We start from the raw sequence: 24,475 nt of genomic DNA, 5'->3' as shown, positions 1-24,475 counted from the left end.
TAAGCGGATGCCTTACATGTAAAGCACTTCACACATGGGCTCTTTGTTATAGTCAGCAAACACAAGCTACCGGTTAGCTTGCATCAGTCCTATGGGCCAGATGGTGATGACCTTACTCATGTCGAGTGGCACTTTGCTCCACAAAAATGCCATGGAACTACTGGCTGAGTAAATTACTACTCCAGAGGCGTCCAAATTTGGACCTATGAATTGAATTTTCTTTCTCCAGCCTTCCTTTAAATGCCAGCTATCCAGCGTCCAACCTCTCTGTGGCCCAGGAGAGTCAACACATCCCTTTATTCTTCTGAAGGGAAGTGAATATTGCATAAACGAACACTGTAGGATTTTTATTACAGTATGTCTTTAAAAGCTGTTTCATGCAGACATTAACAATCCCATGACCATTTTCATAAAATGCTAGTGTTGGTCCCCTTGATTAAAATTTTATCTTTCTACCACACCCCCGCAGCTGTCCAAAATGATGTGCCCTGGGTGGCTGCCTTCCCCCTCAGTGTATTGTGCACATTTAGTTTGTGAAGATTTGAAGATAAAAGATGCTGTCTAAATGTAAATTATTACAGAACGAAAGTTGCTTCAACATGCATTAAGGACCCAATTCAGCTCCCTTTAAAAATCAATGGGAGCCCTTCCATTGACTTCAGTAGGCGCTGGATAGGGCCCTAAGAGAAGGAAATTGTGGTTATGGACTCCCAACAGTGAAGAATTCTGCCTACAGTCAGGCACGTACAACCTTTCAGATGAAGCGTCACCTTTTAATCCCCCCCTCACATGGGCTATTCTAAATATGATGGATATTGGAAAGCTGCTTTTGTATATTATAAACCCACTTTGAGGCTCTTATCTGTCAAGTGGATGGAATTTACCAATTCACACGCTTTTGCCATTCCCGGAACTGTACAAAGATGTGCTGTACATCAAACCAGATAAAGATTCATTTTATTTCTGAACCCATGTCATGCAAAAAGAACCACCACAACTTTTATCCTTCACACGATCTTCAATGCAATAAAAAGAAAAATGATATTTCCTATGTAAAGTAATGCTTTTATCAAGTTAAAGTCAAGTTCTGTGTAGCTGATTGGTAGGTCAAGCTTATGCACAGACCAGTTAAATAAAACTTGCAGGTCCCTGAGGGGTTCAGTTTCTTTTCCCAATAACTTTACTGGCAAGATATTCTGTTCTTTTCAGTGAGGCATGCTAGGAATTGCCTTGCACTTTTAGATGCAGAAATTGTCCCACATGCAGGGAGATTTTGCCAAACAAAAAAGAAATCCATTTTTTCCTCTTTTTAATCCCCACTACACTAGCACCTCATACTCACATAAATTATAGACAACATATAGACAAACCTTGGAAACCTAAAATGAGTCACCTCCGCAAAGATTTTCAGAATAACTAGTAATTTGGGGCATCTCAGTTTTTAGGTGTTCAGCTGGAGACTGATTAAGGGGCCTGATTTTTGGAAAGTATTGATAACCCGACTTCTGAAACAGGCTATATTAAGGGGTCTGAAGTAAGAGCTCCTTAAAACATCTTGGTCCTAAATCCCTGTTTAGTTACCTAATTAAATTACCTTATTTTCAGACGTGCTGAGGTACCTTCCATGGAAGGTCTCAGTGCTTTGGACACACAGCACCTCTAAAAATCAGAACATTAACTATGTGCCTAATGTTCTGTGACTGATAAGAGCTATTTGTTATTGCAGATGTTTTCTGTGATTTATGAAGTGACTCACAGACAGATGTTTTTAACTCCTTAGGAATTGTTTGTCACCACAACTGTTAATAAGATAAAAGAACTTCTAATCCAATTATTGTCAATGTAAACTGAGAAACAAAATAAATTCCATAAATAATGAGATAAGTTGAGATATTGAAAACAGAACACATGAGGAGATCAACTGTGGGAAAGTAAATTTTCCTTCTCCACAAAGGCATTTCTTTGTCTCACACCCTGTAAAAGAAATAGATTTTGAGAGGTGAGAGTGAAAAACCTGCCATCTCTTCACAGTTAAAGGAAGTGATAATGTATACTTTCTGTATTCTGTATAGTTCTTTGGCATCCTTCAGTCTTGAGAGACCATGGGTATGCGTCCCTGAGAAGTAGAAAATTTACTCAATTGGTTTTATGGCAGTCACGGCTATGACTGAAGAGACCCACTCAAGAGAGACTCTCTGCCACATGTGTCATATTTAAAGATGGTGTTTTGACCCTTTGGGCTGGCTTTCTCCTCCACTAAGCTGGACTGCTTCCTCTCATAGCTTTTGAAACCTTTATTGAGCTCGTTTCCAAAGGCTGCGGTCTTGAGAATGATCTTCCCAGTTACCCATATCCATTTCTTTGTGGTCTCACTTGCACACATCCTTGAAATGCAATTTTGGGCGCCCTTTAGGTCTTTTCCCAGATGCTAATTTGCCATAAAGGATGTCCTTTGTGGCATGCCCATCATTCGTTAGGCACACATGCCCAAGCCAGCGGAGGTGTCTCTGTTTCAGGAGCGTTTGTGTATGCTGAGAACGCTGGCTAAAAATTCAATGAAGACAATGCATATGAAAGCTGTTGAGCATTTTTTCCTGATGAGAATATAAGGTCCATGTTTCTCTGCCGGACAAAAGAGTACTAACATACATGATACACACAGATCTGTGTGTGTTCTGTCAGTTTCTTGTTGTGCCATACCCTCTGTATTAATGCTGAATTAAGGTATTAGTGCTGTATTAATCTTTGACTAATAATCTCCGATTAAAAGTTCCAGTTGAACTGATTTGACATCTCATATTGTTTATTATTGGTATTGACACAACACCTCAGACTCCTATAGTACTCACATTTATGTCTTCCGAGAATGATTGAGCCACTACTTCCTCCAGCTTGCCCTCAGAGTCCAGCATCTCTTAATTCATACCAAACAACATTTCAGCAGTGAGGGACATATTAGTGATTCTCTTGCCCTTACTCCAGGTGTCCTTGTGTTTTCCTTTGCCTTTCCGCTGTCAGAAATGAACACTCTGCAAATCCCCACACCTGCACAGACACATTCTTTGCATTCCAGTGCATTCATGATCTACCACGCTAAGCATTTCCAGTCCCTCCTGAAGCAATAAATAATAAATCACTGCTGCTCCCAACGCAGACAGTGCTAGGTTGTGCTAATAGAGGTGGCTTTGGAAAACTAATCCATAACAGTTTACGGCTGCCCATGACAAACCCATCCTGTGCTTAAAATACTAGAAGAAAAACAAACTGATGTCCCTGCTGTGTCTATTCAAAGCAAGTTCAGCTACCTCCATGTACCAAGAAAGAAGTCCAATACGTGCCAACAACTGTTGGCTACAGCTACCTGCCATTGCTTTGTAGAAACGTCAGTGTCAGGAGTCACACACATTGTTTTGGGTGGGGGGCAGGGATGTTCAATTGAACATTCTGCTTTCCCAGGGCTGGGCAGCCGGTGAAGGAAGAATACTAGCCTCCTCAAAGAGGGAGCACCACACCCACTTCCTTCCCCACAGGCTGTACATGGATTCTACTGAAATCCCCCGCAGAAAGACATGGTCCCCACGTAGCCAGCGGTAGTCAAACCAATCCGAGGTGTTGGGGGGGGAATTTGAATGGAAAGGTAGAGGGCTATTGGCTAATAACCCTCCCGCAAATAAAATGCCACTGTTTTCAAATGATGATAGAACAGGACTTTGTTAATTCAGTTCAGTTCCAGGCCAAAAGGCAGCATTAGAGCATGAAATGGGGTTTCACAGATGGAAAAAGGCTCAACCAGGAGGTGGAATGAAAAATGTCGTGTTCCTGTTGAACTCATGTGAGCCCAGTACTCCTTATGCCAAGCCCGGTTTATATGGTGAAATGAAAGTTTCAGCACATGATACCCCAGCCAGAGAAGCAGCAGTCATTAAAAGCCTTGTGACTCGCTGGCAACAGCAGCGGTCCTATGACATTGCTGATTGCTAGCATTGCTGTGCTTTGGAAGAACAATCGATTTGTAAGCTGGCTGTGTGTAAAACAAGGTTAAATGGAGGAAGCTTACAAGGCAACCGCCACTCTAAAGAAACACCACTGGACATAAATAAAGCAATCAATGTATATGCCAGATCTGAAGTCAACAGTTCCAGTATCCACCCTCCCTTTCAAAAGAATGAATAGAAGAAAGAGGATATGAAAAGCATAATCCTCCATTAATGTGCACGCATGCAGGCAGCTGCTTATTGCTTATAAGAGTTCCGTCTAAACTGGATGCTGACATGTGCTACTGCCTGTCATTCTAGCAGTGCCTGCCAAAGGCTTTGTTCCTCCCGTGATGTAGCCGCTGAACAGCTGGCACCAAGGTGTGAAATTGTGCCTGGCCCCTGTGCAGGTGGCACAAAGGAGGGGTGGGATCAGAAGCAAGAAGCCCTTTTGCTCCCTTGTGCTCGCGATAGAGGCCCGACACAAATACAATCCCAGTGCTTTCCTGAGTACGAGGTTTGTTCCTTGCAGGGTCCCCTGAGATGCCAGAAAACAAGGGGAACAGGAATCAGGAACTGTGGAAGGCATTGTGCTTCCCTGAGGAACAATCCTTCTTGGTGCTCTGCACCATCCCCCTAAGGAGAACCTAAGATTTGCACTTCCATCCAACCAAAAATCTGCTCCATCCATTTGACTCAGACGTGTAATTGGTATCAATACATGAGTGGCAGGACAGGATATCACCTTGGAAATAAGCCTTAAGAAAAGTCACAACATTTTTACAATTGCAGTCCCATAGCCCATGCGTTTCCAGCTCCATTACCAAATTTGATACAGGTTTCCAGGCTTGAGACTTTTAAAATCCCCCTCTCCATTTTCAGACCTTTCCCATTACCGCAGCATCACTCCTCAAACAACTCTGCACAAAAGCCTATTGTATTATTAGCCCCAGTAAGGCATTCCAATCATTCAGGTTCTCTAAACCCCTGTCACAACACATTTGCTACATTCTTTTTAATCTAACAGACTTTGATTGATGACATGTCATCCTGCATAAATCCCTAGAGAGATCAAACTTCAAACCAAACAATCAAAGGAATCCTCACAACATCTCAGAGCAGAAGATACGTCATGTTTACGATCATTAAAACAGACAATTGTTTTTACACTCAGTCATTTGTGAAGATGAGCCTAAGGAATCCTAACCAATACTTTCTTCTTTTCTTTTCAGTGTGAGATGTACTGAATCCATATGATAGGAGACTATTGCATCTGATAGGAGATTATTACAAAGCTTTTAACAGTTTGTAAGTGAATGTAATTATCAGGAAAGGTGATGGATGTACATAATTGGAGAAAAGTCCCGCAGTCATCAACAGCATGAGAACAACAGGAAACAGTGTGGAAGCTTCCATTACATCATGGTGCTAATGTTCATTCCTACTCTGCTCTCAACAGAACACGTGCACAGGACATGGTCTAAACATGCTTCCTATTTGCTCATTATTATAACTTCATATTATTTTCCATACAAATGCATTCATCTCAATGGCAGCAGATGGGATGCAGCAGACAGGGTTTGAAAGAAACAAAATCATCTAAGAAAAGGAAAGAATTTACCATCTGTCTTTATTTAGCTTCCTAAAATTCTGTCATTTTAATATTTCTAACCCCTCCAACCCAGTTCTTGACCTATATATTAAATAGCTGTATGTATGCACGTATGTACAATATATCCAAAGTTATTTTCTATGTTGTTGGTGTAAATGTAAACAATATACAACTTCATAAGTAAATGCCAGTTTGTATATAAAATAGGGGCAATGTGGTGGGCATAATCACTTGCACCTGCATTTTTGCAAGCACACAGACTTGGAGTCCATAGCTAAAAATCTGGTATTTGATGACGAAAATTGTGTAGGGCAATAAAGATAGGTGAAACACACAATCAAATGATAATCAGCTGCCAGCTGATCTCTACTGGTAAAGGGCATCAAGACGATCGACATTACAAACACAATTACAAAAGAAAGTAAAGAAGTAGAATATACTGATATGGCCTTCCTGAGATCTCATACGTCAAGAGAAAATGCTGGTCCTGCAGCTCTAGAGGAGCTGTATTTATCAGACTGATTTTGGATTGCTTATTAAAAGTGAACCAAAAGAGATCAAGGGAAATGGCAGTTCCGAACAATAAATCAAGTGAAATAATAGACCATTGGATGTGTGACAGTAGTACATTTGCTTTGTACAGAATAAATTATTTATGCACCAGGATGTGTTGCTTGGATAATAAACTTTTTCAAGAATTATGATTTTCCATTAGCATCAGTTTGGCGCAACTGAATTCATGGTACATCACTCATTCACTCTTTAAAGGAACAAATTCCACCTCCTTTCAAGAATCTCTTTTGCTATTCTGCAGTTTGAGTTTTTGTCACACAGTTGGAAGACCAGTGTCATATGTTTGTTCTTGGCAGGTTGGGAACTATGCTGGGAACAGTAGATGGTTTGAAGTGTACTGGTTAGCATATGTATGTATCACTGCTACTGTTCGTGAAGAAGGCCTATTTTGCTTCTTGAGACTGAAAATGATATCTTTGGCCTCTGTTCTTCTGCATAAATAAGCTTGAAGGCAAAACAGATAAATTAGAAACCTGTACTGGTTTGGCAGCAGCTGCTGGGCTGCATTCTCCTCCCCTTTATGTGGCACCATTAGAGAGGCATAAGAGAAAAAGAGCAGGATCGTGGAAAAATAGGCTCGGAATCCATAAAAAACCTGGCCCCACATCACAGATCCCTGGCTAGATGAATGGCAGGAGAATTCTTTCCCCCCTTCTTCCCCCCCACCAACCCACTCACAGTCTTCTTCCATTTGGATTTGGAGGCATACATTTATTTGTGTCTGGCTTGACATGAGTAATTGGACATTTCTTGGGAGACCGGACCTCATTTCTTGGGAGACCGGATTATGAAGGTAAATGGATCAGCAGGCTGGAAACAGAATGTCTGTACTAGCTAAGATAAGGGGGAACACACAGGGAACCATTTACAGTGCACAAGGTAACGGGTAAGATAAGCCTGGAACAGAAGATGAGGTAAAGAGTAAGTCATGCAGGGACAGTGCATGCTGTAACAGTGACCAAGCCAATCCCAAAATGTGTGATGCAACGTATAGTAAATGCAATGTAATGTGTAAATGTATATAAAGGAAGAGGTTTGCTGTGTAACTTTGGATGTGTGATATGCCCTATACCCACCCCAACACTTGAATCTGAACAGCAAAGCTATACGGAGTTGAATGCCAAATAAAACAACCTTAGTGAAGTGACTGGAGTCAAACTGAGTTCTTGGGGAACTCAGTGGAAGAGGGAACCCCAATATCATTTATTCTTACAGAAAAACTGTAAGAATTTCTGATTAACTATAGGCCAGTTTTGACTTGGACTATGCCCACACAGCGGAGTAAGCAGAAGAAAGAACTTCCTCACCCACTGTGTGACCTACCTAAATCTTGTGCTCAGGTGCACAGGAATAAGTATGCACTGCATGCCAGCTACTCCCCTCCCAGAGCAGTGGGCAGGGAACGCATGGGCCCTTAAATCCACTCCCCAACCCTCAATATGCCAGCCAGTCAACACCACTGATCCAACACCGGTCTACTGTAATTTGCTGCTGATATAGGCCAAGAGTAAAATTATTATATCCCATCTCCTCTCCTCACAGCCCCGGGACAAGAAAAGGAATTGTGAATCAATGTACAAATGTTTTCTGGGGCTACCTTTGTGTAGCTGAGCTTACATAGCTCCCTTTTTCAGTACTGCAGCCCTAAAGGCCTGATTTTGCCATCCTTCACTCGCTATGAATACTATCTCACTCGGCAAGTAATTCAATCCAAATAGTGAAGACAAAGCACAGAGTAAGGTACTACTCAATGTGAGCAAACTTAGCATAAACAGGCCCTAAAATAATTACACCAAATTGATTACAACTTAAGTTACTGAATTTTCCTGGAACAAAATGGTCTCATAGGGAACAAACAGGAATATTAAGTCTGAAATTACATTATGAGAAAGAAATATTCATGTGGAGAATTGAACACAAGCTAGTTCATCACAGCTATCGAGGACAGTATATTGACGGCAGGGAGAGGGTTATGCAAGTGAATGGTGAATTAGATAATTAAAGATCAGTACTTGGAGAACTGTTAGATGTTCCATACAAATAAAAGCCAGAGACTCCAAACAGAAGATAAATGTTATTTATGTTGAAGCAGAGATCACATGCTTCACTAAAGATGAACAAGCTAAGATTTGTCAGGGTCCATTCAAGATCAGTGAGGGCTGGCTGGGTAGCACTTCACAGACTCCAGCCTCCTTCCCCCACTCCCAAATTTAAAAAAGCATATCAAAAAGAAAATTTGATAAATTCCTCTCTGACTTTCCATCCCAGATAGCAAAGATAACAGACTAAGAATTAACAACAAGTAGCCTGCTGCTAGTTAGAAATTTCTTTTAATTGAATCAGTCTTTACTGATACAGTAAGTTATAAACTGATTCTTACATATCTTAGTAGCTATTGTTTTCTTGGGACAGAGAAGAGACAAATCCATGAGAACCAGAATCCATTAACGTGATGAGTTGGTAGAAGAGAATAGGTGGGAAAGATGATAACTAAGTCACATTTCTTGTGAGTTTTTATGTTCAATTTCAAGTTTCCTTTTCCATTTGTTTGCATTTCCTCTTTGCTCTGAATACTCAGTTTTTGTTAAATATCCTGGAATGTCCTATGATAATATGTTGAAATTTCATAAATAGAGACTCATGTACCAGGGCGAAGAGAATGGTATAAATAAATGCCAATGGACAGAGAGGAAGAACTGAGAAGCCAGATATGTCTAAATGATGCACAACTTGCCCTATCACATCCTTCATTTTATCTGCTGCACCCCACTAGACTCTCAAAGAGATATGATAGAGGCGTTTCACACTAAATCCAAGCTACTGTCTCTCTGCTCTGCCATTAAAATCCTTGGAGATGCAGCAGCCTGGCTGTGGATAATGCATTCTAATTGAATATGCCCATGAACAGAGGAGACCTTTACCATTTTTATATTACTAACAACAGTTTGAATAAGTTCTTGAAATATTTGACTTTTTTTTTTTTTTTATTAAAGTGTTCTCTGCCTTGCAGAAGCAAACAGGGTGTTCTGACAGTTCCCAATAGGCTGCACTGGAGCTATTCCCACAGCTCTTGAAACCTGTGATTACAATTATGACAATTATTGTCCTCAAGGTACATTCATTTTGGTACCCAAAGTTCTTATGATTAGACTGGAGAAATATCTGCAAGGGATGATTAGATTATGCTACTCATTTTGGTTATGAAAGAGAACTTGACTGTTGTACATGTTAAAGAATCGACTAATTTCCTTATTTCCCACTAAGTCTCTTCAAAGTGATATTACCTGTTCTGTTTCCTAATAGCAGCAAAGTTTGACATTGGGTTTCCTGCACAAGCATATTACAATGTATAGTCTTGGAAAGAAGAACAATGCTGAAATCTTTTTCAAAGACTGTTCCATGAGCACAATCTACCACTTCTCTCTCTTTTTATTACTGATACTCAATAAGTAAGGAATATTTTGTACTTATGCAGAAACTTGTATCTGAGACTGTCTAAGCACTTTACAAACAATAACCCTCACTCGTGAATAATTATAACCATTCCACAGACTGGTAAACTGAGGCAGAGAGGTCAAGGTGGCATAGCAAGTTAGTGGTGGAACCAAGAACAAGAAACTTGTGGGCTTGATCACACAAGGTGCTGAGCAGTTTAGCCCAATACATCAGAAGACTTAGGCACATGCTTAACTAGAAGCACATTACTTCAATGAGACTATTCACATGCTTTACTTTAAGCATCTGCTTAAGTGTTTAGATGGATCCAGCTACAGTGCTTAGCACCTTGCAGGATCAAGCTCCGAGTCCCAATTCCTTGTTCTCTATTGATAAGACAACTCTCCTATACTTTGCATATGGTATAAATGCTGCATCAATAGTTCAACCTGTGGTCCAAAGTGCCCTTGCTGGTGGTCTGTGAAGAGTTAGCTAGTCATATGGCACTGGCCCCCTGCTCCTTGTTTCCAGCTGCTTCTACTAGAGGCCAGTGATATGTAGGAGGAAGAGAACAAACAGGAGCTAGCCTACAGAACTGGAGCCACCAGCATGACTGAAATTACTAGCCACTAGCAGGAGAATAATGTACAGAGCAACAGAGGATAAGGGAACTTAGTAGCAGGAAGGTACACATGGAGGAAGAGAAACCAGGACAATGAGGCAAAGAAGAATGGAGGAGCTTGAGGAACACAACAGATGGGAGTAGGAAAATTAGATTAAGAACAAAAGCAGACAGTGTGATTAACTTTTTCAAAAGATGCTAAAAATGTATTGGATTATTCAGGATCATTAAAATATATAAATTCTTTCCCATGTAAACACCTGTGGTAGTTGCCACCTGGAAGCTGCATGATCACGAATGGGAGGGGAGCTGGTCAGCAGCATCACGATGGGGGAGGTCAATGGGGCAGTCTCTCTATGATGATGTGGTCCACACTATGAAACGGTTGAGAACCCCCAGTGCTAACCTGCTATGGTCACTTTGCCATGACGTTTTAAAAATCACTATCAATAAAACTTGCCATAATGCTCAGGGTCAGATTTTATTCTGACAAATGGATATGCCAACAGTCCTCAGATAGGATTAACCTGGTGTTTACTGTAGTGAGGTCCTGTTACTGTAGTGTGTCCCTTATTGTTTGCTTTCAAAGTTAAGTCATTAGGCTTCCTACTCATACTGATTGAGGTTAGTATCTTTTTCCACACCTTTTCGGGAAGGTGTTTGTGCCTTTGACAAAGTGATCAAGCTGGTACCTGACTCCCACATTATTTCCGCTGAAATCAGGGCACGGGGGTTTCCTCACAGAAACATTTAACAGTTTTTTGCCTCCACTAAAGCAATGATGACCATTGCCTATGGACTGAAATGCAGAAATGTTTATTTGACATGAATAATAAAAATCAAATCTATACAAAAGTGAAGCTGAACACCACCTAATAGTAGAGATACAGAGTCACAGCCTAACTAGCCAGGCCACATATTCTGGTTACAATCTATTGCTCAAGTAGAGTCTGCCTTGTCCTTTCCAATAACATGCTAGTATAATAGTTTGCAGAATCTTTTCCCCATTTTCAGGTCTCTCTCTTCTAACAGGGCAGACCTCCAATAAATATCCATATATATTTAACACTGACAAGTTCTCTCAGTTACGCTTATTACATCCTAAAGTCTATCAATATTTGCTCATATCAAAAAGAATTCTTTAGACCTTACATATTGCCACTGATACCTTGTGACCAGAATCTGACCAACATCTCCTTTTTGGGAAGAATTTAGTTTCAAATATCATTTATATCTCACCTTGGGTGCTCTCCTTGTTTTCTCAGCCTAAATTGCCAGACTCCCTGACTTTTTACACACAGTTAAACAACTACATATCATTTATATATCTAACCGGCAGGTCCACCTGTTTTATTATATAAATTATTGACATCAGAATGTCTGAATGAGGAAATGGAACTGAATGAGGAAACATATTATAGAAAATTTCATTCAAGAAAGAGAAAAGCGTTAATACAAACTAATTCTTCCATGGTAACACTTTTCTTCATTGGGAGTTGTCACATCTTTGAGCTACAATAAATTGGGAGCTACAATAAATAGATTTCTTCATTCCCATCGGGCCCAGTAAAAGTCCAGATATCTGAATTAGACATGAACCAAAAGTGGAACTTTTAAAACAATCTTCCCTAACTATTGTTGATTTAGATAAAATGGAAACTAGATAAAAAAAGATCAGGCCACATTTTGGTTTTTCAAAACCAAAATCTAAATTGAAAAGTTTTCATAAATGCTCATTGACTCTTCTGTGATCTTATATTTCTTTTTCCAAAGTTTTGGACAGCTAAGTCCTAAGGGAGAAGATAGGACCTAGAAATTAGGTTAGGGTGTAGGACTGACCATGTACAAAGAGCATGCTCCAGCTCTTACAGGTCAGAATGTATTTTTGGAGAATTTACAATTAAATCTCTTAATTAGTTCATCGGTATTAAGCATTCTTTAAAAAGGGGTCCTTAAGAATTTTTTGTGCAAGCCTCATCTTTTTCCCCCCATATCCCTTTAGTGAAGAAATCATTGAATTCTGAGGTATGAAAATTGAGTAACTTCTAGATTTTAATCAAAACTTAAGGTATAGGCTACTTTAACTTCACTAAGGTGTAAACTACTGTTTTATATAAACAGAGAACAGCATCAAAAGGAGGATGTCAGCTCATGTGAACTTTCAAAATACTTGGCTGAACAAATTGGTGCAATTTTCTTTTAACAGCTTTAAAAGCTTTGGTTCACCAGTTACCAAAATTTCAAGAGATTCCAAAATGATTTCTTCTTGCTTTGTGTAATGTAATTTATTTGTTTTTACAAAGACTGGCCTGTTGACCAATTAGTTCATCAATATAGTAAATATTGAATTAAACACAGTAGGAATTCTACTCAGAACAGATAAGTAAATTTTCATACTTACGTTTGCTTTCCATGATTAGAAGCATGCACTGTTGCAGGCAGATCAAATCAAGTGACTGACTCAGTTTTCTTGTGAATACTCTAAGTTGTTTTAAAATTGTGAGGGTTGTTGTAATACTCAGTTACAAACATTAATTCTTCATTATAATTTTTTTTTTTGGTACTTACCAATGAAGTAAATTCTGAAGAGTAATGGTTCCATAAACAAAAAATCAACACAATATAGAAATTGGTTGGACAGACTCATTGTCCACTAATTTTGTCCTTTCATACGCAAGAGAATCCAATTCAATTCCAAGGAAAAAAATCCATCCGAATTGAGGTTCTCTCTGAGTGCTTCTTTAGGGTCCCATTCTACGAGGTACTGATTGCCTCTGCTAAGGTGCTGAGCAACCTCCATTCCCATTTAAGTCAATGGCATTTGAGGGCACTCACAGCACAGAAGGATCGAGCACTTACGCCCCAATCATGCCAATTACTCTGTGTGAGCACAGGAGTCCTAACAACGTGGAGCAGCTTGTAGGACAGAGGCCTTGATTTGCGGTGCCCAATGGATGCTCTGTTTTTTTTAAATGTACTTAGATTTTATATACCAAAGATCTGTTATATCATTATACATTTACATAGTCCCTAAATGCTATGGTATCAGAATGTAATTTCTATTGATGTTGAAGGGAGATTTGTGCGTAGGTTGAAGCTAGTGGATGGTCTTTAGTTTTTATTTAAGAATCATGTGTAATACTTAAATAGTGGTTTTAAGCCTTCGGAGAGCTTTATGGTCTTTAACTCATTAATCTTCATAACCCTTTGGTGAATGAGAAAAGTAAGCGTGACCAATCCCATTTTATAGATGGGGGAAATGAGAGAGAGAGCTTCAAGGGCCACATTTTTTAAGTGATGTGCACCAGGTCACGTCCTTTTGTGCCATTCTAGTTCTGGCCTGAAAATCATGAGGAAATTGACATCAGTTATTTATTCTGCCATCGTATACTTGAGTGTATTTTCAAGATGGCAGCCAGATGGTTAGTATTTTGCTGTCCACGAAGAACTGTGTTCTAGATTGCCCATTATGACTTGTACAGTACTTACTAGATAACCTTGAGGAAATTAATATTATGTTTTATATGTTACAATACATGATAACTATCTTAAAATTAGAGTCAATTCCACTGGCATGTTAATGAAGCATTCTTTCAAAAAAGAAAGACTATTGAACCATTGGAGAGACACCTCCTGTTCAATTTTATATATATATGTATGTTGGAAATGGGGAAACTGTTTTTAGGAAATGTATGTCAGTGTGCAAGGAAGACACCAACTGGGCCAGAAATAAGCTAAAAGTAAACAATAGGAGAAAAAAGACAGGCGTGTGTTATAGCATTACTGTGTAGGACTTTCATAGATTCTAGAAACCTTCAAATATAAAGAGGTATGTAGATAGGACAGTACTTTTTAGAGATTAAAGGAAAGAAAAAAGGGGAAAGGATAGAGAGACAGTTTTCCTTGTTAGGATATGTCTCAGTAAGGGGAGTGACATGACAGACTTTTAGAGGAATGCTGACACTTGGAGTTGACTAGGAGAAGGCCCGAGAGCCTTCGGGGGAGGAACTTTACTTCACAATGCTGTTAAAAAGAGTCACTTCCTGCTTCATGACAAAGGCTCTGCTCTATTTTTTTTTCTCACATCTAACTAGTTGTGTTTACTTGCAACTGTCATTTGATCATTTTCTCTATATAGTCTACCCCATGACAAATACATTTTGCTTTTCTTTAAGGTAATCGGAACTGGCTGCACATGCTCTTCCACTGAGGACAACTGCTGTTAGGCATCCTACTTGACTTCTGGCCTTAACAGAGCACGAGTAGGAGCAAAGTTGCTGTTTGGCCACTGATCAAAGGTCAGGAAATTGAGGAAGCTGATATACTGTGAGACTCAGAAGAGCTAAAAGATCAAAGGTGCAAGAGGTGTCCTTTGGGAGATGCATTTCTTTGCTGTTCTACCTGCTCCTATTTTTCATAGGCCCGATCCAACCCCGTTTCTGTGATTAGGAGTCTTTCTATTGACATCAACGGGCTTTGAATCAGGCCTCCTAGGCACAAGTTAGGTCAAAATTTGATCTCAAGAGAGCTGCAATATGTAGTCTCAATGGAGTGAGACCAAAACATAATTCTCAGTCTTTTAGAGGCTTTAAACAAAACCCTGAATCTCTCTCACACATACACACTTGCGCTCTCTCTCTCAGATAGAATTCCAATCCAAAAGTGCATGTCCTGTGTAACAAGTAAATCAGTGACTAAAGAACAAGAAAGCAAGACAATTGCTTCAGACCATAAAAGGATCACATGACACCTTCTACCGAGACACAGATTCAGCTGAGCGAGGAAGCGTACAGAGACCATTATTCAAAAAATAGAACCAGATAAGAAGCATATAATTCATATATTACACTCACCAGGCTCTAATCTAGGAATCCGACTGACCTCATTACTTTACTTACTTCCTCTCATTAAGATAATTTGTTTAAAATTATAGGGAGAACATAGAAGAGAAGCAGACTTTCCTTCCGCAGCTGCCGTTGTTAAAAGTTTACCATTCAGTCCCTGAACTGACTTAGATTACTACTTTATGTGATGGATGGGGACAGATTTTATATACACATATGGGCTAATTTTCAGAGATGCTGATCACTCACATCCTCCGTTTAAATTATAAGAGCTACATATTCTCTGCAATATGGGGGGGTAGAGAAGGGGGGAGGGAAATCAAGTCACTAATAGACATGAACTGTATTGAGCAAAGTGTAAACTGTCCTTTATGTAAGGATTAAAATGTATCAGAAGAGAAAAGTTAGCTACTTCTAATTAACAAGTCCTCTTCTTAGAGACACAGCATATTCAATTAAATGTTTTATTGTGTCCTGACCCTATATTAAGAGTCTTCATCATTCAGATGAATAGCCTGTAGCCCACATCAACAACAAAACATTCCCATAGTAACGGAGTTTTTAAATTTAAAAACAAACAAACAAAAACAAAAAAAACAAACTCACTTTCTTTCAGAATTCTGGCTTTTCCAGGACAGAAATGACAAGTCTAAGGTAAAGAAATGAATGTTCCTGCAATGTATACAGAACAAAGCCTCACCTTCAAATCCTTTTAAACTTCTAAAACCCTCCAAGGCAAACAATTAATAATGGGAGGGAAAAAGAGGGGGTGGACAAAAAAAGCACCTGCTTCCTAATGCAAAAGCTTTCTTATACCTCTTGGAGAACACGTGTTCAATTACTTACCTAGGAGCCCTGGCAATTTCACAATAAAGAGAAGAGTTTTGTCTGATGTTTACATAAGTGTGACCAAATCCGTAATAGAAGTAATCACTCTTCATGGAAGCAGCCTTAAATCCTAATAGCAGATTAGTGAAGAACTATACTTTCTCTGGAGACTTCATTAGCATGAGCTTTCACTACATTCCAAGCTCTCCTGAGAAGTCATTTAAAGACGGTGTTAAGAATAAAGTACACAAGCTGCTGCTACTGAATCTTTAATACTTGCTTTTTCCAGAGAAGAAAAATACATTTGTCAGATATTAAAAAAATACCTACTAACCTTGTGGAGGAACCCCTTCTTTAAAACCTAGACAAAATCCTATTATAGCCTATTCCTGATGATTAGGGAAGTGATAGAATTAGCTTTTCATTTTTGAACTTCAAATATTTGATTGTGCTAAAACTGCATCAAAAATATTTTTACAAAACTGTCACATATTCCTAACACTGCATCTCGCCTTCAGGAAAACTCTTCATCTAACAAAGGCTAGAGTTTACAGAGTAAGATTGTTACAGCCCAGACACAGCAGGTACAGTAAATGCACAATTGATTTCATACAAACAAGCCATATTTAACATAATTTAAATGACTGAATGTGACCCAGAGACCCCTTCATGCCAAATGGCAGAGGGAATAAGAGGTGCATGGGGTTTTACGGGATCCCTGGGTCAGATAAATGGATAATACTTGACCAAAAGTTGGCACTTGAGGTCTTTACCGAGAGCCGGTAGCCCACTGGTTGTCATAATCATTCCAAAATGTATGTACAGATAATATTTAAGGAGTTATTTATTTATACTAAAAACTATGTTCTTAAGGCCTTGGAATTAAGGCAGGTCACCAGGATGTGACATACCTCAGAAATGTTCCTTTCAGGCAGGAGATAGACACCTATCTCCCTGTCTGGTCATTTGTGTATTGTATGCTTCTCAATAGAGGCCTATTTTAATTCTGAGCCCGAGCAGAATGAATGACTGCAAAATCTACAAGAGAGAAAATTTGAGGATGAAACAAACAGCAGGGGGATGTTCTGTTTCTGAATAAAGACAAATTATTGTTCTAGTATATCCAGGGGTGAAAGGAAACACATGAAATCTTTCATCTAGGAGGCAAGTGACAGCATGCAGGTGTCATGAAAGGAGGCTCACAGCCAACCTGGTTGTAAAGCATTGCAAGGGTTTGGGGTGGACAATAATTAACTAGAAACCTTGTAGAACAAGTTTAGACTCTAGAATACATGTTATATTATTTTTATGTAACCATTTGTTTCCAATACTTCTACTTGCTATTACTTAAGTCTTTATGCTTTGTTAAATAAACATTCTTATTTCATTATAAACGTATCTCCGTGCTGTGTGTTAAACAGAGTGGTAATCTGAGGTGGAGCTGCTAAGCTGGGGTGTACTGTACTGCTTCTTTGGGAGCAGCAGATCAGTGAATACTGCAAGTGGCCAATGGATTAGGGGTTAGACATGCTAGGGAGATGCATGGGAAGTTCAAGAGCTGGGGTGTACCAATCACTAACCTGTAGAGTGACAGCAGGCCCTATGAGACCTAGAGGGAAGTGGAAGTGGAAAACATCATAGTAAATTTTTTGGAGCAGGGATTGTCATTTACTACATCTTTATACAGTGTTGCTCTAGCACAATGGGGCCCAACCTGGTCGGTATCTAGGTGCTAGTGCAATATAAAATGCTAAATATGATAGAACTTTTAGTAATATTTGATCTATCTTCATTTACTCTAGAGGGGAAGAATCCCTCCCCTCATTTCTTATATTTCAAGCACACCTGACAATTGTAATCTGGTGGCATGTCTTGCAGAGGACTCGTACTGAATTTATACTCCAGAAAACTGCTTCTTCTCTGGAGAAAAATCCATTATGTTTTACAGAGGAAAAAATAGGTAATGGGAGAGCCAGAGTTCCAGGATTGTGAACTCCAATCATCATCCTGAGACTCTGCAGCAGGAATGGAGTTATATTCCAATGTCTAACCAGGGCTCCCATACATGTTATAAATAGCTAAATTTAGGTGCCACCGCAACATCTTTAGATGTTCAGTGTATATATAGGGCCTGGTGAGAGAGGAATGGGCAGGCAGAAGAGTGGGCAGGCTAAAAAGTGGGCTGATTTAATCTGAGTAGCTCCTACAAATTACAGATGATGCAATTTCTTTTGGTTCCAATTATTGTCTTTTATTTTACAGATCCAAAAACTAAAATGTGGGGCAGATTTTGTTTATCTGAATTTATTTTAAAATGTCTATCCACAGATCTGCAGGAACAAGCACAGTACATTTATTTACAGTGACTCACAAGGACCAATGTCCTCCATCCCCATACACAGGAGTAATTTGGATATGGGACAATATGGCTGGATACGTGACTAGTTGTCCAAGGCCAAATAATGTACCAGGAATGGAACCTAGGTGGTCCTTGCTCCTATTCACTAACCACTGTACTGAACTGCTTTCTAACATCACAGGCTATGTTTTTTAAATAGGCTTCAATGTAGCCTCTAATTTTACAGGTGTAATTTTGTACCTATGTTTAACTGAAAGAAAACGAGAGGCTTTAGCAGTCTACCTAATTTGTGGGAATGAACATGTTGATAGCAAATTCTTAGAATTTGTGCCCAAAATTAATTATACAGGCAAAAATAGCTTTCAAAATCAGAACTAATATGATAGTTGACACTAGGAATAAAACTAACCAAATAAAAAAAAGTAAAAAAAAAAAATTCTGCAAACCTTCAAACCAGGAAGTGATTTAAAAGCCAAAGAGCAACAGTATTATAAAGAGATACTCAACTTATGTTTTGTTGCATTTCTTCCACCAAATAGGGCTTGCACTCTGTGTCAGATGTTAGTTGCTCAAAGAACTGGTGTTAGAAACTCAGCACTATTAACAATCATCAGTATGTTTTCCATGTTTTCCTCAATCCCTGTGCTGTTCCCCCAGCCAGAATGGAACAGAGGTTACAAGATTGCTTTATAGGCTAAAAGATTCTGGGCCCGAGGCTGAGAAGCTCTCAACAGCCCAACTATATCCTGGATGAAAATCAACTATTATAAGGTTGATTAAAATCTGATCACATCAGCTGCCGACTCAGAACAGCGCTATTTCACAGCTGGCTAAACCAGAGGGAGCATAAAAGCATCCCTAGCATATTGCCAGCAACATCCTGCCTTTACTGTGTACTACTATGGAAACCCCAGCTGAGTTCCAAACTCTATTTTCAGAGCTGTATGCCCAATTAAAAGCCCAATTTCTTCACCTATTCTTCCCCCTTTCTTCTTCTGCCTTTCTACTCAGCTCTAAGCTACTATGAGCGCTCACTGGACACAGGAGTCCTTTCCACAACATATGTTTTAAATTCTACAAATAGTAATGGACCTAATCCCACAATTCTTATTCAATGGAAACTCCCATCGACATCAGTAGGAGCTTTAGCTGAGCAAGGACAGTAAGGTTCAGCCCTGTATTATAAGCAATTGGTAAGTACGTGAACAGCACAGCACACATGGCCAAAGAACCAAAGCTGGATTGTTGCAAAGGAAGAAGATTATAATGATAGGCTCATTTTAATGTTAACCTTTCCAGGGTCACTCAGCAATATAAAAAACACTTATTAATTAGGATACACTATCTCACAGCTGCTAAAGGCTATAATTCTGTCTGAGCAGATATGATTTACTAAAGAAATCCAAAATATACAAGCCCTATTTCCCTAGCACAGGACGTGGATAATACTGATGTCAAAGAGGGTTTTAAAAGTAACTTAAATGGTGCGTCAGCTCCACGCAGAGAGGTGAATTTCATGATGGGGTGATATGAAGGTTTTAAGGGCTCTTGTTTGGTATCAGCTGCATAACTTGGTCATGGCTTTATCCCTTAGAAGCAATACAGTCATCGCAAGCTAATTCAGTACCACATCATCAAGTATTCTCTGTACTGTATACAAATATACTCACATACACATATTTCAAATTAAACCTTTCCAACAAGAATATAAGTGATTTTCTTTTCTGAACTTTTGTTATGTTATGTCTCAAACACAGCCACATCCAAGTACTGCAGTCAAAGAATTCGGATACCACAGCCACAATTTACATTCCCCAGCACGCAAACTAAGATTTACTTCCTCTTTGATTTCAATCATCCACATTTTCATTTTTAGCATGCAGTTCCTTATCTTACCTAATAAGTTCCATCATGTCAACAATGCTAAATTATTTGAATTCACAAATAATGTACAATGCTATATCACTTTTGCAGAGCAATATTCCTCTAACAATTAAAGTTGCAGAATGTTCACCTAATCTCTTAATTTAAAACTAAAAAATCAATCATAGAAAGTTATAATCATTTGTTTTGACTTGTAAAAACTGGCTTATATATTTATGTTCATGTGCACATTTTTTTCTAGGGATCTAACAGCTTTCCCATGTACTAACAGTTGTAGAATATGCAGGTCAGGCACTTAATAAAAATTTGCTTCAATAGTGGCAAATGGTCATGGAAGACTTGCAGCATTCCACTCCACTTCAATACACCTATGGTAAAATTTTCAGAAATGCCTAAGTCACGAAGGCTTCTAAATTACTTCGAATGGGATTTAGAAGCCTAAATCACTTTTAAAAATTTTACCCCTACTCTCTTTGCACTAATCCTCCAAACTATTGCTCTCTTCACTGTGGTCTGCAACCTGGTGACCAGGAATAATTACAAAGGGGTAGATTGTGTTTTGGCCCACCCACCCATACGCAGGGCTACATGGTGGCGTAAATTAACTCCCTTTATGTCTCTGTGCAGACTTGGATCTGGATGTATAAGCATAACCCGGTGCTATGCACTCACTACTCCCCTCCCCTCACCCCTGGAGCAGATGGCCATGGAGTGGGAAGGGAAGGAGTAGTACCTTGGCTATGCAACTGCAACACACTAGTCAGAGATGGGATACCGAGGGGGCAGCAATTTGCTGTTGCACAAGTAAGCAGCAAATACTGTCCCACTGGATCAAAGGAGAAACAGAGAGGGAATTGTGTCTCCGTGAGCCATTATTTCTTCCCCGGGATTCTCTGAAAGCAGCACAGCCACATACAGTGGGCTGTGTCTTGGTAGCATGATCTGGTACTGAATTACAAGTGTCAATGAGATCATCAAGGAAAGATCTGTAATATAGATATTATACACATATATCCCAAGAGGTTTCCTTTGTATATGCTACACAGTGGCATATGAGATACCACAGTTATTTCCTATTCAAAAGATAGCATTTCCCTATGTTCTCATAAATGATGCGAGCAGTTACTGCGGAGATATGTTGCATTTGTGTGACCACAGTAAATAATAGATAACAGAAAAGTTAGTGCAACTTTGGCCCCCATACATAGAAGTATCAAATCAAGTAAGTAATAGACCCCCTCTGTGAACCTATGGTATAACTGCACCTGGAACAGGTTAATCTCTGGGAATCTCATCATCAATATATTTCTGGTAAACTGGAGTGCACGACTATTGGGGAGAGATATGATTGAATGCTACAGATTTTTGATGACTAAACTCTTTCATGCTGCCTTCTTGTTCTCAAGAATGTAAGCTTACCTTTTTAAAAACAAAAGGATCTAGCTGAGATAGTGAGACTCATGTCATGTTTCTGAAGCTGACACTGGGACGTCTGCCTACATTTGCAGAAGTTGAAACAATAGATCTACCATATTCATTGCAATGGGTGCTAACTCAGTTACCCAATAATAATACTTTAAAAGTCACCATTGTTAATTATTTCACCACTCAAGTCACATTAAAAAAAGGGGAAGAAGGTTCAATCTGCACAATCGCCTCTATTTCTCCTCTTTCATCATCATGAGTGAATGAGTTTGGAGGTTACAGTCACTTTTTTGCCATCTCCACCCACCCCCATCAAGGAGCCATACCCAAGGAGCCAAGCAGAGCCAGACAGGGCCCCTGAGCCCCATCAAGAGGAAGACAAACTCAGAGAGACCCGCAGAGACCCTGGGTATATTCAGGTCCCAGTGAGGGCAAGCCATGCCCAAGAAGCCCAGAAAGTATGTATAATAATATTTTGAACATCTCCACCATCTACTTTGAGAGCTATCACTTGTGGGTGCTAACTGATCCCTGAGCACAAACATTTATAGAAATCATACTCATTCATGAATGATTCATTAACCAAATATTGGGATTCAAATATCGTTTGAAATGGATATTAGCTCTATCAATAAATGGACAATGGAGACAATTTTGCACTGACAGGCAAGTAACTAGATGACCTAACAGGTCTTTTCAATCTCTGGATTCTATGGTTCACATCAATATCTTTCTTTGAGTTTGTCTGGATTTCTTAAAGATCATTTCTGCTTTTATAGCACATTCGAGCAAAACAGCATATAATGCATGAACTGGTAACTGCTGTGACATGATTAAACTTAATTAAACTGGCTTGGTATGCATATTCCAATATACAAGGAATAAAAAAGCAGAAGATTAAGACTTTCATCTTATGGCACATTAAAAGACTGGTTTTTGGAAAGTACTTGCTCTTTCTAGGGATGTTTAAAGTTCCTTTAATAAAAAAAAAAAAAATAAAAAATAAAAAAAAAACTAAATTAAATCAGTTACAATGCAGCATTTCATAAACATCAGAATACAGACAGACACTCTAGTGAATTATTTCACCATTTCAAAGGGAATATTAGCAATTCAAATAAAAAAACTGGATCAGCTTGATCCCCAAGGCATCTGCAATGAACAGAAGTAAACAAGAAATAATCTCTCTTTTATCTCTGCTTTCAGGATTTCTGATCTGCTCAAATACTTTATCAAGATTTTTTGTTAGCAACAAAAGGCTTTGAAGACAAACAAGTCAATACACATCTTCATATTCCTAGTTCCTACACTGAGCCCAAAAGGAATTTTATTCTCTGCTGAGACTATTTGAATAATTAGCATAGACTACAGACTAAAAATGGAGTTAGTAGGGATGGCCGTAAAATAAAAATTCTGCTTCATGGATTTTGAGGGTTCAACGTCTTTTTCCATTCCGCATTGGAATAAAACCTAGACCTTTTGAAATTTTTCACAAAAACAACCAGGCACACCAGACAGAGATACATAATAGCCCAGTGATTAGGTCACTTATCTAGAAGGTATGAGATCCAAGTTCAAGTCCCTCCTCCGATTCATTTAGAACAGGACTCAAAGGTGGGTTTCCCATTTGAGTAGGAGCTATTTTGGATTCTCTCTCTGCTTTTGACCAGAATTTCCATCCTGGACCTGAAAAATCTTCTCATCAGAACGGATATGTTTTCACAAAAAGTTGCAGTTTCCACAAATAAGCATTTCTGACAAAGAATACTTTGCTGAAAAATTCCTGACCATCTGTAAGAGTTAAAACCTTCTTAGAATTTCCAAGGTCTATTATTTTTATTATTAGATTTTAAAATAAATCTATGAGAACTGGGTGTGTCTGTAGATGCTGGATATACGGTGTATTGTAGATCATTTACACGTCGGCTTCATGTTAGGTGACCAAAAGAATCAATATATTCTCTCTTTTTCTAAAGACTCTTGCTTTCTGTCCTGAAGCCAGGGTGGTTTATTAACATTTTCAGGAAAAAAAAAAAATCCATCAAAACAGAGCTAGAGAAAGTTTCTCTTACTGCAATTATTTTGTTACCATTGGGAAGGAGAGGAAAATTACATTAACATTTGAAGATTTTCTAGCTGGTCATTAGACCAAGATACAAAGGAATCTCTTAATCACAGATAAAATATATCTTAAAATTTCATCTACCCATTTTCCAGAATTGTTGTTTGCATAAAAAAATGCATATTGATTTAATCTATATAGCATCATTGTCCACAATAGTTGTGGACTTCTAGTATCAGATGTACTTTTCAGAGATTTATTTTAATTAATGTTATTGTATTATACTCAAAGCAGAAAAGGTCATATTTATTGTTTTCCCATATTTACATAACTGAAAAACGACTAATTTCAAAAATACATTTGTTAAAGGGTGCATTGTAGCATTGGAGCACTTTTGATCTTTTTTTCTCCCCATGGGGAAATTTTTTATATCTGATTGAGAAAGAATCTAAGATACTTATGACCCTTATTAATACAATATCCCAGCATCTCAAAACCTTTGATGTATTTAACCTCAGAGCACCCCTACCTCAGATAGGAAAAGACTGATTCCTACTACATAACTGGAGCTCTGAAGCACAAAAAGACTAAGTCACTTGCCCAAAATCACCCAGAAAGTCTAAGGTGCGGCAGGGGATTGAACTCCAGGTCTCCAGTGTCCCTAGCCAGCCCCCTAAGTACTGAGCATCAGCCCTGCTCTAGAACCAAGTGAGCCATACTTCCCCACCTCCTGAAGTGGGACTTTTTTCATGCCGCCTTTCAAAGGAATTTTTAATTACCTGACCCCAGGGCACATGCTTGTTAGCCTAAATGATGCCAACAAGAGGATAATTGAATCAAAAGATTGTAATAGTTAT

General features: G+C 38.9%; 1 protein-coding gene across 6 annotated transcripts in view; it reads right to left on the bottom strand.

Annotated features, from left to right (window-relative positions):
* PKIB (cAMP-dependent protein kinase inhibitor beta) overlaps nucleotides 1-24,475 on the bottom strand; it is a 92,690-nt gene that overhangs the window by 49,135 nt on the left and 19,080 nt on the right. The window lies entirely within an intron of this gene.

This window comes from Emydura macquarii, unplaced genomic scaffold (genome assembly GCF_026122565.2).
Source record: "Emydura macquarii macquarii isolate MOO-44397 ecotype Brisbane River unplaced genomic scaffold, CSIRO-AGI_Emac_v2 contig_1146, whole genome shotgun sequence".
NCBI lineage: Eukaryota > Metazoa > Chordata > Testudines > Chelidae > Emydura > Emydura macquarii.
This window is presented reverse-complemented; position numbering and strand designations above follow the sequence as displayed.